The 18,705-nt window shown below is 43.7% G+C and overlaps 1 pseudogene; it reads left to right on the forward strand.

Annotated features, from left to right (window-relative positions):
• The first annotated feature begins 17,809 nt into the window (after positions 1 to 17,809).
• On the forward strand, positions 17,810 to 17,909 carry LOC126944571 (uncharacterized; annotated as a pseudogene).
• Positions 17,910 to 18,705: the final 796 nt, after the last annotated feature.

An 18,705-nucleotide genomic window follows, 5' to 3' on the forward strand; every position in this document is an offset into this window, starting at 1 on the left:
CATCATACCACACCATCTCTGTCTTAAAACTCTTCTTCAGCCAGCTGTAGCACATAGAACAAAATCTAAACTTATCCTGGCTGACTTGGGTCCACCTGCTCTCCCTTTGCCTGCCCCACTGTAGATATGGTCAGGCCTTGATGTCTTTTGCCCATCTTTAAAAAATTATTATTGTGATTTACTTTTCAAATTTTTTTTTTTTAAATTTTTATCTTTTTAGAGATGAGATCTTGCTCTCTTGCCCAGGCTGGAGTGCAGTGGTGCGATCATAGCTCACTATAGCCTCAAACTCCAGGGCTCAAGCTATCCTCCTGCCTCAGCCTCCCAAGTAGCCCAGTTAATTTTTTTTTTGAGATGGAGTTTTGCCCTTGTTGCCCAGGCTGGAGTGCAATGGCACAATCTTGGCTCACTGTAACCTCCACCTCCCCGGTTCAAGTGATTCTCCTGCCTCAGCCTCCCAAGTAGCTGGGATTACAGGCAGGCGCCACCACACCCAGCTAATTTTGTACTTTTAGTAGAGATGGGGTTTCTCCGTGTCAGTCAGGCTGGTCTTGAACTCCTGACCTCAGGTGGTCTGCCCACCTTGGCCTCCCAAAGTGCTGGGATTACAGGTGTAAGCCACCGCGCCCAGCCACTAATTTTTATTTTTTACTTTTTGTAGAGACAGTCTCATTACGTTGGCCAGTCTGGTCTCGAACTCCTGACCTCAAGCAATTCTCCTGCCTCAGCCTCCCAGAGTGCTGGGATTACGTTGTGAGCCACTGTGCCCTGTCAGCCCACATTTTTGAGGCTGCACTGGCCTCTGGGTTTCTTGAATGGGCAGTCCCTCAGGCCTGTGTCTTGGGATGCTCCTCCTCCCTCTCTTTCCTGTCCTTGCCAACTTCAGTTTAAAACCACATCCTCAGGGAGACCTTCCCAGTCCTCCTGCTATTTTCTCTCCCACCATCCTGTTTAGTCCCTTCACAGTTCTTATTACTATGTGTAATGACATGTTTCTTTGCTTACTTTTGTGTTTTCTCTCCCCATCACCTGGTAAGCTCAATGAGAGCAGAGATAAGGCCTTCTGAGTTTGCTGCTATATCCCCCAGCACCTAGGCCTGTGCCTCATTGTACATGTTCAACAAATATTTGTTGAATGTGTGAAAATAAGTATTTCAAAATAAAGGCTGTTGGAACTTTAAAATATTATGAACTTTGAAGGAGTGTGATTACGGGACTCAAGTTACATAAACAGGCAGCTGTAACCTTTGTCTCTCTGATTATAGATTAGCCTTCTTTCTTACCACATTGTTTTGTAAAATGTTGTAAATGACTGAAGGGGGCCAGGGAAGATCCCTTCCACCTTCACTATTGATCTTCATTATAGATTCACTTCCTTCTTAACTTTCTGACACAAAGACTTTACAACCATCTCATTGTCTAAGATGGAATGTTTTAATCCTACTAAATTTCTTTGTTTTCTGCCTATATAAGAAAGACTTTAATTTTTCTTTTTTTTATTTTGAGACAGAGTCTTGCTCTGTCGCCCAGGCTGGAGTGCAGTGGTGCGATCTAGGCTCACTGCAAGCTCTGCCTCCTGGGTTCATGCCATTTTCCTGCCTCAGCCTCTTGAGTAGCTGGGACTACAGGCGCCCACCACCACGCCCAGCTAATTTTTTGTATTTTTAATAGAGATGGGGTTTCACCTTGTTAGCCAGGATGGTCTCGATCTTCTGACCTCGTGATCCGCCCGCCTCACCCTCCCAAAGTGCTGGGATTACAGGCATGAGCCACTGCGCCCGGCTGACTTTAACTTTTTTACTTTAGATCACTGGCTCCATTTCTCTGAAGTCCATGTTTCCTGGATGGCTATTCCTGGCTTTGAGCTCCAATGAACTCTACACATAATCATATGTTCTAAATCATGTTACTTAAGGTTGACAAATGAATCAATAACTATTTCACTTTTCCTCCAGTTTGGTGGTGGGTAAACCCACACCCCGTAACAGGGTGAGATAGCTGCCAATTCTTTGTAACTCGTCCTTCTGGGCTGCTCTCTTCCTGATCTGAAATCTCCCCAGACCATTTCTGATCTCTCTCATCCCACATCCCCAAGTTGTTGACTGTATCACCTTCTGCAGCTCTGAAATGAAATATATACTGTCTTGTACTGTTCTTTTAGTGTTGGAAGTGCCTCCTGCCACCTTAGGGAACCATATATCAGTTTACACTAATCTAGTTTCTTCAAATGGCAAACTGTCTCAAGAGGGTGGGAGGGCTCAAGAAATATTCATCCATTCCGCATGCATTTATTAAGCACCTACGAAGTACCAGTTATTATATTAAACACCTAGGATACAAATACGAATAAGGCACAGCATTTCCTAACTTCAGGGAACTCACAGTCTAGGGAAGGGGGCACATAATTGTAATATTATGTAGCAATTGCAGTGGTTTGCTATGTAAAAGACAAAGGGGGCCAGGCGCCGTGGCTCATGCCTGTAATCCCAAGACTTTGGGAGGCCAAGGTGGGCAGATCACTTGAGTCCATGAGTTCGAGACCAGTCTGGCCAACAGCCCGGGGGTTTAGTAGAAACCCCATCTCTACTAAAAATACAAAAATTAGCCAGGCATGGTGGTGCGTGCCTATAGTACCAGCTACTCAGGGGTCTGAGGCAGGAGAATCGCTTGAACCCAGGAGGCAGAGGTTACAGTGAGCCAAGATCGCACCACTGTACTCCAGCCTGGGTGATGAAGTGACTCTGTCTCAAAAAACAAACAAAAAAAAGACAAAAAACCACACAGGGGAAGGATACTGAACCCAGTCTGAGGAAAAGGAGAAGAGCAGGCTTCCTGGAGAGGTGCCATCTGATCCAAGTGAGCCAGATAAAGAGGACAAAGGCATTACCAGAAGAGGGAACAGTATCAGCCCAGGCCTGGGTGGAGAACAGCACTCTGTGGGCAAGGCAACAGTCAGCAGTTTAGTGTGGTTAGAAAATAAAGTGCAAGTCAGAAAGTGCTGAAAAATAAGTCACCGAGATGGGCTGGTGCCTGTTCAGGGAAGCTGCTGGAAGTTAAGGTCGGCAGCTTGGACATTGCTATAGAAAGAGGTCACTGAACATTTTAGCCAGGAATGGAGTGGGAGGTGTTGGATTTGGGGAGGACGCGTTTGGAGGCAGGGCGATCTGGTGAGATATGACCAGGATCTGCCCTGGGTCAGTGGTAACGAAGAGGGAGAGTCAGGTATAGGTTTAAGAACCTTTAAGAAGTAAAACTGGTAGGACTTCGTTATTGATTAAATGTGGAACAGATTAGAGAGAGAGAGAATCAGTAGCTTGAATGACCTCATTATGATGGAATCCCATCGACAAAGAGAATACCAGGGAAGCAGTTTGGTGAGATGAGGGACGTGAGGTGACACTTAGGTTTGGGATATGTTGAATCTGAGGTGCTTGGGGGACGTACAAACAGCTTTAATTTTGAGTTACTTATTTTTGTAATATAATGGCAAGATGTGTGGTTTGCAGATTAGCATCTCCCTTCACTGAGCTCACTTGTATTCAGCGGTTAGGATATTTCACCATGGTAGGTGCTGGGGTACCCCATCCAGGTCCCTTTTACCCCCAGCTGCTGTGAGGGCTGACTGATGACAACTCACAGCCCCTCCTTCTCCTGGGAGTCAGGCTCCCAAAAGGCAGTCTGGCCCAAACATACAAAAGCTCGGCCCCCAGTATCACGGGGGCATTACCTTTGCGGTGCACTTTGGGCTTCCCGAGCTCCCTGGAGGGATCAGCCTGAAGCTGGTCTCCAGCTGAGACCACATCCTTGCTTGCCTTTCCCCACCCTGTGCCCTCTTGCCTCCTCATTCCCCTCCTCCTGAGACCACTGCCCCAGTGAATCACTTGCTCAAGAATCCTCCTGCTTCTTGGGAACCCCACCAGAGACACAGGAGAAATTGGGCAGTTGGGAGTTGGTTGGCCACAGTTTCAGGAATCCACAGACATAAAGAGGGGGCTAAAGGTGAACTTTATTCCTCTGGACAGAGCTGGTAGTGAAATGAATGATAGTGGAATTGCCTTTATCCACAGTACAAGGTCATTTGTGTCATTTTTATTAGTTTTTAGTTTATTGGTTTTATTAAACCACAATTCTCAATCTCTGAGTCAAAAGCATTTGTCAAAATTCCTGCTTACAGACTATTAAGGTTCCTGAGTTTGGAAGGAGTTCTTTTTTCCTAAATTCCATGTTGCCCTTCCCTTCTTTACTCTCCATGTTTGAAATGATGTCACTGAAAGCAGGTGCTCTTTGGTGGTTGAGATGGACCCACCCGTCACCCCAAGACTGGATCCATTTTCTCCCTTGAGCTCTTGTAGTATCTTTTTGCTTCTCTAAAGTAGCGATTCTGGACACTGTCCATGGAATTGCCCATGTGTTGCCTATTTAGTCAAAGAAGACTCAAGAACTGAGCATAATTCAGAGTTAACATGGCCTTCTTCTTTGTTATCTCATCAAACGTGCTTACAAAATATGTATTGAATGATAAAAATGAAAGATTAAATGAATGAATGATCATTATTGCCAAACCAGGCAAGTTCCATATAAACACAAATTGGTTTTCACTGTGCAATGTCCTTTCGCTGTATGTCTCTTTAATCCGTTTGCTCCATTGCCTCCGATTGGTGGCAAAGACTACATCTTCTATTTCCCTCTTATCCCTGCAATAGACTACAGAAATCGTGTTTGACGGAGTAACATTAGTCAGTCAACACTTATTGATCACAAACTATTTTAAGGGTATTTTAAAGATGGAGATTTAAAAATAAATAAAACACAGTGGTCTTTAAGGAGCTCATGATGGCCTGAGTATACAATTTGTTCTTAAATAGAGTGACTTGTAAAATACATAACTACATTTGGTTTAATATTTGTTCCTTTGTAAACTTCTCATAGAAATAAATTCACAAATAATTAAAACATTCTTTGCAGACCATGTGACTTAATTTTGTCAGCAATTATGGCTGGTATGCCAATCGGGCTCTGGCTCTAAGTGCAATCAATACATTACTGCTTAGCCAAAAAGGCAAAGTTACTGGTTCAAGTCCTACTGTGTGTACCTGTAGGGGAACTAAGGTCTTCACTGTGGGATGTGTGTGAATCTGAATTTAAATTGCAGGCTGGAAAGGCTTACTTTCAACAGCATGCTTCTTTAAAGTTCCGACACTAGGTTCCTTGCTTCAGGCTTTGAAATGAAATCAAAGCTGGCTTTGGCCTTGGCTTTAGCTTTGGTCTAGTAATAGCCTGATAGGTACATCTATGGTAGCTTTTTTTCTTTTTTTTTATAACTCTTTCCCTTGAAAGACAGGAACACTTTGAATTTCTTGGCATCTGTGAGGTGAGTCATGCATTTTATAGGCGCAGAAATTGAAAGAGGAGTGACTTGCGTATGGTCAGATAGCAAGTCCAAGAATCTGATGAGTCCAGCACCACAGGGCCACCCAGAACTACTTGGCCTGCTGCCTATCCTCTTGTCCCTCCACTGCACTAGGCATAAGTGTCAGTAAAGAAAGGAAGTGTGGCCCATTGAGAGAAAATGTGGCACAAGCCAAGAGTTCACAGCACTGGAAGAGGTAAAGGCAGATCCAGGTGGAGGCTCTGTTCTGCCCAGTTGATGATGAAATACTGATAGTGGATTTCTTCCTTTTCACCTGTTCCTGCCCCACTTGCCTCTGAAAGTCAGCCAGCACACTTTCCTCAGCAAATGGGTGGTGGGTTCTGGGCCAAACAATGTTATAATAAAAGCAAAAAAGCTGAACTATGCCATTGGCTCTGACTGCCTTAAAGGGTTTTTGTCTCTAAGCTAGAAGACATGCTTTCTTGTACTTTCCCTGTGGGGATGGAGGCATTTTACTTGTCATCTATAGAAATTCTCCTACTTTCGGGAGTGTAAATTAGTCCAACCTTTGTGGAAGACAGTGTGCCGATTCCTTAAGGATCTAGAACCAGAAATACCATTTGACCCAGCAATCCTATTGCTGCGTATATACCCAAAGGATTATAAATCATTCTGTTATAAAGACACATGTGCATGTATGTTTATGGCAGGACTATTTACGATAGCAAAGACTTGGAACCAACCCAAATGCCCATCAATGATAGACTGGATAAAGAAAATGTGGCACATATATACCATGGAATACTATGCAACCATAAAAAAGGATGAGTTTATGTCCTTTGCAGAACATGGATGAAGCTGGAAGCCATCTTTCTTAGCAGACTAACACAGGAACAGAAAACCAAGCACCGCATGTTCTCACTCATAAGTGGGAGTTGAACAATGAGAACAAATGGACAAAGGGAGAGGAATATCACACACCAGGGCCTGTCAGGGAATGGGGGGCAAGGGGAGGGAGAGCGTTAGGACAAATATCTAATGCATGCAGGGCTTAAAACCTAGATGATGGGTTGATAAGTGCAGCAAACCACCATGGCACAGGTATACCTATGTAACAAACCTGCACAGTCTGCACATGTATCCCAGAACTTAAAGTAAAATAAAAAGAAGAAAAAAAACTCCTACTTTTTTGGCAATAATGGGTGTTAGCAAAATGATTCACCATCTATTGAATACCTATTTGAGCCAAGTACCATTGGGCATTTTTTTTGTTTTGTTTTTTTGAGACGGAGTTTTGCTCTAATTGCCCAGGCTGGAATGCAATGGGGTAATGTCAGCTCACTGCAACCTCCACCTCCTAGGTTCAAACGATTCTCCTGCCTCAGCCTCCCAAGTAGCTGAGATTACAGGCACCTGCCAGCACGCCTGGTTAATTTTTGTATTTTTAGTAGAGATGAGATTTCATCAGGTTGGCCAGACTGGACTCGAACTCCTGACCTCAGGTGATCTGCCCGCCTCAGCCTCCCAAAGTGCTGGGATTACAGGCATGAGCAACCGTGCCTGCCCCCATTGGGCATTTTACTTGGTCTTTTTAAATCCTCATGACAACAGATATTTATTAAGCAACTACCAAGTGCCAGACACCATGTTGGGGGCAGGAGACACAAAAATAAATAAGGCACAGTCCCTACTCTCTGGAATTATATATAGACTAGTGTGGAAGATGTAATCATAATCAAGTAACTGTAACACAGTTTTATAAGGACTCCAGTAAGAGGTGACCCCGGAAGGTGACGGGAACACATAGGAGGAGACCCTAACCTGATTTTGGGGTCCCAAGAAAGTCTTCTTAAAAGAAGTGATGTCCAAGCACTATGAGACAGGAGGGAACTCTTTTTAGAGACAGGCTCTTGCTCAGCCGTCTAGGCTGGAGGGCAGCGGCGCAATCATAGCTCACTGCAGCCTCGACCTCCTGAGCTCAAGGGATCCTCCTGCCTCAGCCTCCCAAGTAACTGGGACCACAGGTGTGCACATCACACCCAGCTACTTTTTAAATTTTTTTTTTTTTTTTTCAGAGATAGAGTCTCACTATGTTGCCCAGGCTGGTTTCGAACTCCTGAACTCAAGCGATCCTCTTGCCTCAACATCTCAAAGTATTGGGATTACAGGTGTGAGCCACTGCACTCAGCCCTAGATGGGAATTGACGGCTCCAGACTTATCTCTGAGCCTCACAGAGTTTGTGGAAGATAGAATAATGACCCCCAAAGATGTCCATATCCTTATCACCAGGACCTGTGAACATACATGGCAAAAAAAAAAAAAAAATCTTTGTCAATGTGATTAAGCTAAACATCTTGAGATGGGGAGCTTATTTATACTGAATTAGCTGGGTGGGTCCACTGTAATCACATGTAATCCCTTATAAAACGAGTCAAGGCCGGGCGTGGTGGCTCACCCCTGTAATCCTAGGGTCGCCTGAGGTCAGGAGTTTGAGGTCAGCCTGACCAACATGGCGAAAACCCGTCTCCACTAAAAATACAAAAGTTAGCCAGGTGTGGTGGCACATGCCTGTAGTCCCAGCTACATGGGAGGCTGAGGCAAGAGAATTGCTTGAACCCAGGAAGTGGAGGTTGCAGTGAGTCGAGATTGGGCCACTGCACTCCAGTCTGGGTGACAGAGCAAGACTCCGTCTCAAAAAAAAAAAAAAAAAAAAGAAGGAGTCAAGGTCCGGTGTGGTGGCTCATGCCTGTAATCTCAGCACTGTGGGAGGCCAAGGCAGGAGGATCACTTGAGCTCAGGCTGCAGTGAGCTATGACTGCACCACTGCACTCCAGCTTGGGTAACAGAGTGAGACTGTGTTTCTAAAAGATTTTTGTGTGTGTGTGTGTGTGTGTGTGTGTGTGTGTTTTAAGTAAATAAATGAAGAGGGAATCAAGAAGGTCAAAGTCAGTAGTGGGAGATGTGACAACAGAAGCAAGAGATTAGAGTGATGTGAGGCAGGGGCCATGAGCCCAGGAATGCATGTGACCTTCAGAAGCTGGAAAAGGCAGGAAAACAATTTATCCTTAGAGATACCTGAAGGAGCCTGCCCTGCTGACACCTTGGTGTAGCCTGCAAGACACATTTTGGACCTCTTCCACAATTGTAAGAGAATAAATTTGTGATGTTTTAAGCCACTAGGTTTGTGGTAATTTGATACAGCAGCAATAGAAAACTAATACAGAGTTTAAGATATAACTTGCCCGGTGTCACAAATTAGACAATGATGAAGCCAGGATTAAAACCTAGAGTGAATAATTCCAAAGCCCAAGTGGTCTTTCCTCAGAGCTCATGTTGCCTCTTAGGAAACCCTCTGGGTCTTCATTCAATATAATTTGAAGAACTTGTCTATCAGTCTCCCTTCTCTCTTGCCTGAGGCACAAATATATGCTCACGGAGACAGTAAGTGGCATTAGATGCAAAAATGCTGGAACGCGAGAGGACGAACATCTGCAGATCAATGAATGTTTGTTTTCTGAATAGTATTGTGGAAAAGGAACTGGATTAAATGTTAAGAGACTTAGTTCTAGTCCTAGTACTGGTATTAACTAGCTCTGAGACTAGAGCAAAGCCCTTAACATTTCTAAGCCTCTGTTTTGCTCATCTGCAAAATGAGGGCTTAAGCTAGATAGTTTTTGATATTCTTTTAGTTTCAACTTTCTACAATTCTTCAAGACTAGCAGTATGTCCTGCCTCTTTTCTCCAGGACACACACTTTGAGGCCATTTGAGCCTCTAATGGGAGTTCAATCTTAGCAACTTAGATGCCAGTTCATCTATTATTTAGCCAAGGACAAGGAAAGAGACCTCTCCTTTTCCAGTGTCAGCAGAGATCGTCTGAAAGTCCCTGAGTTTTAGAACCTCTCCAGATCAGCTGAAAGATCACTTAGCAACTGGCAAAGTGGAAGAGAATGATCTGAGTTTGTAAATTCTGATATGGCATTAAAGTCTTATTTGAATGGTCCTAGATGAAAAATAGTTCCAGCTAGTTCTGGAAATGGCCATACTCCAGGTCATCTGGTGCTTGAAAGAGGAGCTTGAAATAAGATCTGGACCATTGGCAAATGATCTCAGGGGCCACGGTATACTAGATTCAAGGCTGTTTCAGGTTGTGAGTTCAAGCCAAAAGCAATACTGAGGCTTGAGCTAAGCGGGAGTGATCCCTGTGGGTTTCAAACAGCGTTAATGTTTATACTTGCCATGTCACAGCCGGGCATATTTGAAGCATGGAAACCACAGCACAAATTTCCCTCTGTCTCTCTGTGCTGGTTCGAGGTATAATCCTACCTATTCTGCTAATGTTACCCAAGTTGGGTCCTCGACATTTCTCTGTTTTCTGCACTGTAGATGCCCTAGAATATTAAGGAGGCAAACATACTGATTACTAGCCTGATCAATCGACAAAAAATAAATAATAAACACACCCATGGCCTTAGAGGACTTTTCCTTCTTGACATCTCTCCGCAGCAGGTGACACTCATCACTTTCTCCTAAAACCTGTTTCCATCCTATTCTGGGATGCTTCACCCACTTCCTCTTCCGGGCTGCCCCTGCTTACTTTCTACCTCTGGCTCCTCTTCTTCCCTTTGCCTGCTCACTCTTAGTCTTCCATTTCTATACATGGTTTTTAACGTTCCTCTGCACATTATCTCCCTTGACAACCTCGTCCCATCTCAGTGCTTTAACTTCCTAATGCGGACCACACTGAAATCTGTAGAGAGCTCTAAGCTGTCTCTCGAGCCTCAGTCCCACATACTGAAGACACTGGGTCACGCCTGGGCTGAATCCCATCTCTGCCACTCAGAACAGCTGTATGAATGTGATCATGTGACTTCAACCTCTGTTTCCTTATCCATAGAATAGGGAGAATCATAGAATCCACCTCTTAGTGTTGTAGTAAGCATTTAGATGTTAATTCTGTGAAACGATTGGTTCGGAGTATTCATTTCATAAATGATCTCTCTCTCTTTTTTTTTTTTTTTGAGATGGAGCCTTGCTCTGTCACCCAGGCTGGAGTGCAGTGGCACAGTTTCTGCTCACTGCCACCTCTGCCTCTCGGGTTCCAGGAATTCTCCTGCCTCAGCCTCCTCCCAGGCAGCTGGGATTACAGGCACACACCACCACACCTGGCTAATTTTTGTGTTTTTAGTAGAGATGGGGTTTCACCATATTGGCCAAGCTGGTCTCAAACTCCTGACCTCAGTGATCCGCCCGCCTTGGCCTCCCAAAATGTTAGGATTACAGGCATGAGCCACTATGCCTGGTCATAAATGATATCTCTAATTGTATTTTAATAATTGATCTTTAGAACTTGAAAACTTTGCTAGCACATCAACACATTCCTCTTCTCTCCAAATAAGCAAAACCAAGCACTTCACACAATCCATCCAGTGATCTCTACTTCTGTTAGTGGCGTCACCTACCTTCTCGCTTTCCAGACCTAGGAGTTTGAAATCAACATTGAGCCTCTTTCTTTTGCCCCCACATGTAGTCAATTGCCAAGTCCTGCCTCTCAGTTCAAATCTGGTCCCTCCTCTCCATTCTTTCCCTAGTAGCCTAATTTACATTGCTCAGGGTCACAGTTCCCTAACCAGTCTCCCTTCCTCTCACAATCTATTCTGCACCTCACAGAAACATTCATGTTGGCTGTAATTGCACACTCCCTGGTCCTAAACAAACTTCCACTGACTCACCCTTCTTGTTGAGTAAAATCCAACCCCTCAATGCGGCATTCAAGTTCTAGCATGGTATGATGGAGGCTTGGCTCAGAGTGTGTGTTGAAGGGCTGGGAGGGTGGGGACTGCCCTCTGGATGGCATGAGTAGGCATCAGCTTGGAGTGGGAGAAACTATGAGTCACTTGGTTGTTTTCAGTAAGTGGCAGAGAGTTTAAAAAGAGAATGGATAGCTACATTCTAAATCGCAAAAAATGTAAAAAATCATATGGGCATGAATAACATTCAGCCACAAATATTTATGAAGCTTCTGCTGTGTGCCAGACAAAATGGCTGGGTATTAGGACTATGACAGTGAAGATAACACAGCCCTTGCTCTCAAAGATTTACAGTTGATGAGAAAGGCAGACAAATCCGGGGGCCATTATAATCCACCATGACAGCTGCTGAACTCTTCTGTGGGAATTTGCAGGAGTGGCACCCACATACGTGGGCATTTGGAGAAACCGGGGAAAGCTTCCAGGAGGAAATGATGTCTTAGCTGGGACAGAAGTAAGAAGAGTCAGCCAGGTAAGGGTGGACAGGTCGGGGTCGGGAGAGGGTGTTTCAAGGCCAAGCGGATGGCCTGGGACCACCAAGAGATAGAGAGAGCTTGGTGGGTTGGTGCCATTTGGCTAAGACTTACCTGGGGACAGAGGTGAGTGATGTTGAAAGATATATTTCAAAACATCATGCTAGCCTGTAATCCCAGCACTCTGGGAGGCCGAGGCGGGCAGATCACGAGGTCAGGAGATGGAGACCATCCTGGCTAACATGGTGAAACCCCATCTCTACTAAAAATACAAAAAATTAGCCGGGCGAGGTGGCGGGCGCCTGTAGTCCCAGCTACTCGGGAGGCTGAGGCAGGAGAATGGCGTGAACCCAGGAGGCGGAGCTTGCAGTGAGCTGATATCCAGCCACTGCACTCCAGCCCGGGCGACAGAGCGAGACTCCGTCTCAAAAAAAACAAAACAAAAAACAAAAACAAAAAACAAAAAACATCATGCTGTACATGATAAATATGTCCAATATTATCTGTCAATTAAAAAATCGTATTAAAAGGTAAGGTTAAAGAGGTAGGCAGCGAATGGATAATGAAGGACTGTTCCATGAAAAAAGGATTGGCTTTCACCCTGGAGGTGAAGAGACTCGCGAGTTCTCAGCAGGGGAGTGCGTCAGATTTTCTTTATTCTCAGAAGCTGGGGAAAGGGCTGGCATTTTAGTTGGGAAGAGGTTAAATACCCCAACAATTAGAACTCAAAATAATTTCAGTTAGTGACAAGATAATTGTTCTTGGCTCTGTATCTCTGACCCTTGTGAGGTTTAACAAACAAGGGAAGTCATCAACTAATTTATGTGTTGTTGTCTAAATAAATGTTTCTCAGGATCGTAATTATAGGATGTCAAAGTCAGAAACGGCCTCAGATAGTGTCTGCTTTAAAATAAAAGCATTGGTGTATTGAATGGTGGGACCTTGCTTTTTTTTCTTTTTTTTTTTTTTTTTTCCTGGTTTGTTGCCTTAATTTAGCACCATCCACCTTCTGTGGCCCCTGAGTAACTGTAAAACCCAGGGTGGAGGCTCTGCCTGGGAGGGCACTGAGAGGGCCCTGGCCCAGCCCAACCCCCTGCTCAGGATGATGAGGTCATGCTGGCTCCCACAATACAGGCACAGCCGGTTCACTAAGAAAGAGATGGGAATGGGCCGGAGAGGTCAGGCATCCTAGGAGGAGGGAAACTAGAGCCTTGGTATATTAATAGATACCACCCCCTTTAGCCTAATTTTCAAAGACAGTGATACAATGACTCCTCCAGATCCAGACTCGAAAAGGCTGGCTTAATAGAATTGAGTCCTGTGCAGCATATGTCATTAGGAAAAAAAATCCATCTTGATGGCTTAGTCATTACAGTGGCTTCTGCAGCAGAATGGAACAGCCCTGGCAATGGGTATTAGTCACACACTAGAGATGACTAAGATTTGATTATTTCCCACAATAGAGGTTGAAAAAATGGCTCCCCCAACTCCCAAGTGTTTTTTAAGGTCCCTGGAAATGTCAGCATCATCACCACTACCCTAAAACTGGTATCACCAATCTGGGGAATAACTCCAGACTTTGAGTTAATACTATAAAATGGGCTTGCTTTTCAGAAAATACCTGCCTTTTTATTTCATCTGCCTGTGAGAGTTCACTGGCAAGCGTTATTGTGTAGTGCAGTCTCTTGGGAGAGATCTTCCTGAATTCCTACTCTGCAACCATTACTTAGCTATATATCTTTGAGCAAGTTACTTTAACCTCTCTGTGAATCTGGGTCATCATTTCTAAAATGGGAATAATAATATCTACCTTATAGATGAATATTAAAAGAGGTAATTCATATGAGGTGCTTAACACAGTAAATGCATTTCAGGAAACCATTTTTTTTTCATTTATGGATTTCTGTTGTTGTATTGGGATAAAGTCACACCAGGGGAAAGAAGTTGACAGGGACAGACAACACTATAAATGTTAGCTCTTATTATAATTCCAACCACGATTTCAGATAATCTTGTTCACTTGTCACAAAACTGATGATGACAGTTACAACACTGTCTGGGTGATTGGTGTCAGCCTAGCATTTTACAGCTTCTGGGGGAACGTATGTCTCCTGTGATTTACCTGCTCTTATCATTTGTCCAATATTCAATTAGGGGCAAGGTACCTTTTCTAATCAATCTCAATTGAAATCTATCTTCACACATACATATGATAGCAACGTCAAGGGTCTTAGACCTTGAGGTGGCCCTGGCTTGCAGATAGACACTATGTAGAATTTATAGCCCCTTTGCAGTTAGCTCATTATGGTCCTGCAGACTTCCTCTCTACAGTGTCTGTGTTTGCACAAGAACACGTAACACTTGTTTTTCTTTTTCTTAATGCTTTAGCCACTTCCTATTTTTCCTAAATACTTGGGCTCCCCAACTAAGGAGACACTGACTGTGAGATTTTGTATATAAACCACTATGGATCCCAAAGAGAAAATGGATAATCCAAGAAAAAAAAAAAAAGCTACACCCCAATTACTTCCACATCTTCCACTGTATGGTTGCAAATTGCATTTGTTCAGTCAGCCATTTACTATCTATTCAGCACTCACAATGTGTCAGGAAAGGCACTGGCGCTTGTCCAAAGATGGAAAGACGTGGCCCTAGGCTCAAGAAGTGCACACCAATAGAGGACCTGAAGGAAAACAGATACTGCACTTGGCCAAGTGGCTGCAGGGACCACGGGCAAGCCAAGAAAAAGGAGCTGTGTGTGCTATATAAAAAAATATGTCTGTGCTGGTGCATTTTCTGTTTTAATGTTTGTTTGCCTTTTTTTTTTTTTTTCCTATTAAACTTCTGTAAGCCAGAGTCATCCATGGTGCCTTCCTGGTCTCACAGAGCTCCAGGGCCTTGTCCACCCTGTGCCCTGCAAGCATTTCTTCCCTTGCATTCCGTATATCCTGAGCTGTGTAGGGCCTGGTGAAATCAGGACACAGCTGTTTCGGCACAGCTCAAGTCTCTGTCGACGTCTTTTCCCTCCTGTGGTGGGTTCAAATTCAGACGTCATCCTAATAGAGCAACAGAAACCTATGAATGTAAAAACAGTTTTTCCAAAACGCATTTTCAGAAAGGGTGCTAAGCACGTTATACAAATTATCTCTCTCTCTCTCTCTTTTTTTTTTTTTCGAGACATCCAGGCTGGAGTGCAATGGCGTGATCTCAGCTTACTGCAACCTTTGCCCCCTGAGTTCAAGCGATTCTCCTGTCTCAGCCTCCCGAGTAGCTGAGATTACAGGCGTGTGCCACCATGTCTGGCTAATTTTTTTGTATTTTCAGTAGAGACGGGGTTTCACCATGTTGGCCAGGCTGGTCTCAAACTCCTGATCTCAGGTGATTCACCTGCCTCAGCCTCCCAAAGTGCTGGGATTGCAGGCGTGAGCCACTGAGTCCCAGCCCAAGTTATCTCTTTTAATGATCATAACAAATCTATGAGGTAGATATTATTATCCTCCTTCTAGAGATGAAAAATAGAGGCACAGAGAGGCTAAGTAACTTGCTCTAAGTCACACAGGTAATAAGTGAATTTTCCAGATTATGAATCCAGGCAGGCCTCTTACCAGAGCCTGGCACCATACAGTATTGTTTATCCATGAAATCTCACTGTTATATAAATGAAATTTTTTAAAGAGGGATGGTGAATTCACTTATTAGATTGGCAAAGATTGGGGAGCCAAATTACGTGCAGGGTGAGAAGGGCCTGGGGGACGGTGTTTTCTGTCATCCATGTAGATACGTAGATAAGGTGACGAACATCCATTCCTCCACTCCTAACACAAGTCAGAATTTGTTCAGGTAGCCACCTATCTCCAGTTCCAGAGAGCAATTCGAGGATTTTAAAGCAGTGTTTTTCAAATTGTAGGTCATGATCCGCTGGTGAGTCATGAAGTCCATTTAATGGGTTACAACTAGTGCTTTTCTTAAAAAATGAAATTGAGGAGAAAATGGAGTGTATGGTAGCACCTTTCATTTGGAGTTCTGGCTTCTGTGAGAAAACAAATGTCTTTATTATGGAAGCCAATCTGTGTTGAGATTGTTGTTCCTTTGCAGCTTAAAGCCTCCTGGCTGATTCACTGGAAGTGTGAAGTGTGTGATATTTCTGGAGGGCAATCTGACTATATGTGTCAAAAATTTAACTGAACATACTCGATAACGCCATTTCTAGGGGTATATTTCAAGGCAGGAAATGACCGGGTGGACAGTGTACAAGCATGTTCATAGAATCAATATTTTTAATTGCAAAACATTAGAAAACATGTAAATAATCATCAACAGAGATTCAACTATATCGTATTCTACATTTTATACAACAGAATGCTATGCAGTCAGTAAAATAAATTAATAAGACTTAGAAAGTAGCAAATTGGGCCAGGTGTGGTAGCTCACGCCTGTAATCCCAGCACTTTGGGAGGCTGAGGGAGGCGGATCACTTGAAGTCAGGAGTTCGAGACCAGCCTGGCCAACATGGTGAAACCCCATTTCCACTAAAAATACAAAAATTAACCAGGCGTGATGGCACGTGCCTGTAATCCCAGCTATTTGGGAGGCTGAGGCATGAGAATCGCTTGAACCCAGGAGATGAGAAGCAGAGGCGGCGCCACTACACTCCAGGCTGGACGACAGAGCGAAACTGTCAAAAAAAAAAAAAGGAGCAAATTGCTCATATCATGTATTAGCATAAAAAACTAGAATAGGAAATCAGTCAAGCCAATGAGTTAAAATGAAAAGTTAAGACATCTGTGATTTTTGCAACCACTAATATATAATTGATACAGGCAACAAGCATCATTAGATGCTAACACCACTGAGTAAGTAGGATCAGGAGGCTTTATGATTTCAAAAGACCCCCCCGATAGAGGAAAAAAGGAATCTTTACATCTGGCAGAGGCCACTTTTACCAAGTAAGAAAACTTTGCATTCCCAACAATGGGAGAAACACACAGTGAGCCCCTGATGCCAAGTCTCAACATCACTTCGATTATATCCTTGTCGGAAAGATTTAACCAGAATCTAGTCAAAAGGAAGCAAAGCCATAGTGTACAGCCTTCCACAAGATGATTGGCTTGGACTCAAAAAATGTCCATGTCACAAACAACAACAAAATGTGAGAGGGAATATTCTGAGCAGTGATGTCCAATAGAAATGTAACGCAGGCAAAAGGTGGAATTTTAATATTTTTAAAGCCACATGAAAAAGTGACGAGACAGGTGACATTAATTTTTTTTTTTTTTTTTTTTTTTTTTTTGAGACGGAGTCTCGCTCTGTCCCCCAGGCTGGAGTGCAGTGGCTGCATCTTAGCTCACTGCAAGCTCCGCCTCCCGGGTTTACGCCATTCTCCTGCCTCAGCCTCCCGAGTAGCTGGGACTACAGGAGCCCGCCAGAAATTAAATTTTAATAATGTATTTTAATCCAACGTAATCAATGTATTCTCATTTCAACATGCAATCAAAGTAAAATTTGAATTTAGAATATTTGAAATTGAATATTGAATTTAAAATTTGAATATTTAAAATTTGAATACTGAATATAAAATTTGAATATCTGTGTATTCGATAATATTACTGTATTGATGTTAAAGTTGTTGGTAATCATTATGAACTGAATGTTTGTGTTCTCCCACAATGCATATGTTGAAGTCCTAACACCCAATGTAATGGTATTTGGAGCTGAGGCCTTTGGGAAGGAAACATATTTAGATGAGGTCATGAGGGGCAGGACCCTCGTGATGAGATTAGTGTCCCCATAAACAGAGGAAGAGATGTCGGAGCTTTCTCTCTGTCTCCAACACGTGAGGACATAGTGAGAAGACAGCCGACTGGGTGCGTTGGCTCTTGCCTGTAATCCCAGCACTTTGGGAGGCCAAGGCAGGTGGATCACTTGGGTTGTGAGTTTGAGACCAGCCTAGCCAACATGGTGAAACCCCATCTGTACCAAAAAAACGAAAATTAGCCAAGTGTGGTGGTGCACATCTGTAATCCCAGCTACTCAGGAGGCTGAGGCAAGAGAATCGCTTGAACCCAGGAGGTGGAAGCTGCAGTGAGCCAAAATTGCACCACTGCACTCCAGCCTAGGTGACAGAGCAAGACTCCATCTCAAAAAAAAAAAAAAATGCTCGCTTCAGCATATACTGAAATTGGAAGGATACAGAGAAGATTAGCACTACCCTTGTGCAAGGATGACACACAAATTTCTGAAGCATTCCATATTTTTAAAGTGTTCTACTATAAAGACACATGCACATGTATGTTTATTGTGGCACTGTTCACAATAGCAAAGACTTGGAACCAATCCAAATGCCCATCAATGATAGACTGAATAAAGAAAATGTGGCACATATACACCATGGAATACTATGCAGCCATACAAAAGAATGAGTTCATGTCCTTTGCAGGAACATGAATGAAGCTGGAAACCATCTATTCTCAGCAAACTAACACAAGAACAGAAAACCAAACACCTCATATTCTCACTCATAAGTGGGAGTTGAACAATGAGAACACATGGACACAGGGAGGGGAACATCACACACTGGGACTTGTCAGGAGGCGGGGAGCTAGGGAAGGGATAGCATTAGGAGAAATACCTAATGTAGATGATAGGTTGATGGGTGCAGCAAACCACCATGGCATGTGTATACCTATGTAACAAACCTGCATGTTCTGCACATGTACTCCAGAACTTAAAAGTATAATAATGAAGGAGAAGGTGAAGAAGAAGGAGGAAGAGGGAGGAGGAGGAGCAGGAGGAGGACAGCCATTTGCAATCTGTAAGCCAGGAAGGGGGCCCTTACCAGGATCTGAGTCAGCTGACACCTTGATCTTACACCTTCGACCTCTGAAATTTTGAGAAAGAAGTGTGTGCTGTTGAGGTCACCCAGTCTATGGCATTTTGGTATAGCAGCCCAAGCCTACTAATACGGTCCTAATAGTATTTTGTTCTATAGGAGAATGCTGTTATTCTCAAGAGACACATGCTGAAGTTCTTAGGGTAGACTCATGATATCTGC

This window comes from Macaca thibetana, chromosome 1 (assembly GCF_024542745.1).
Source record: "Macaca thibetana thibetana isolate TM-01 chromosome 1, ASM2454274v1, whole genome shotgun sequence".
NCBI classification, from domain to species: domain Eukaryota; kingdom Metazoa; phylum Chordata; class Mammalia; order Primates; family Cercopithecidae; genus Macaca; species Macaca thibetana.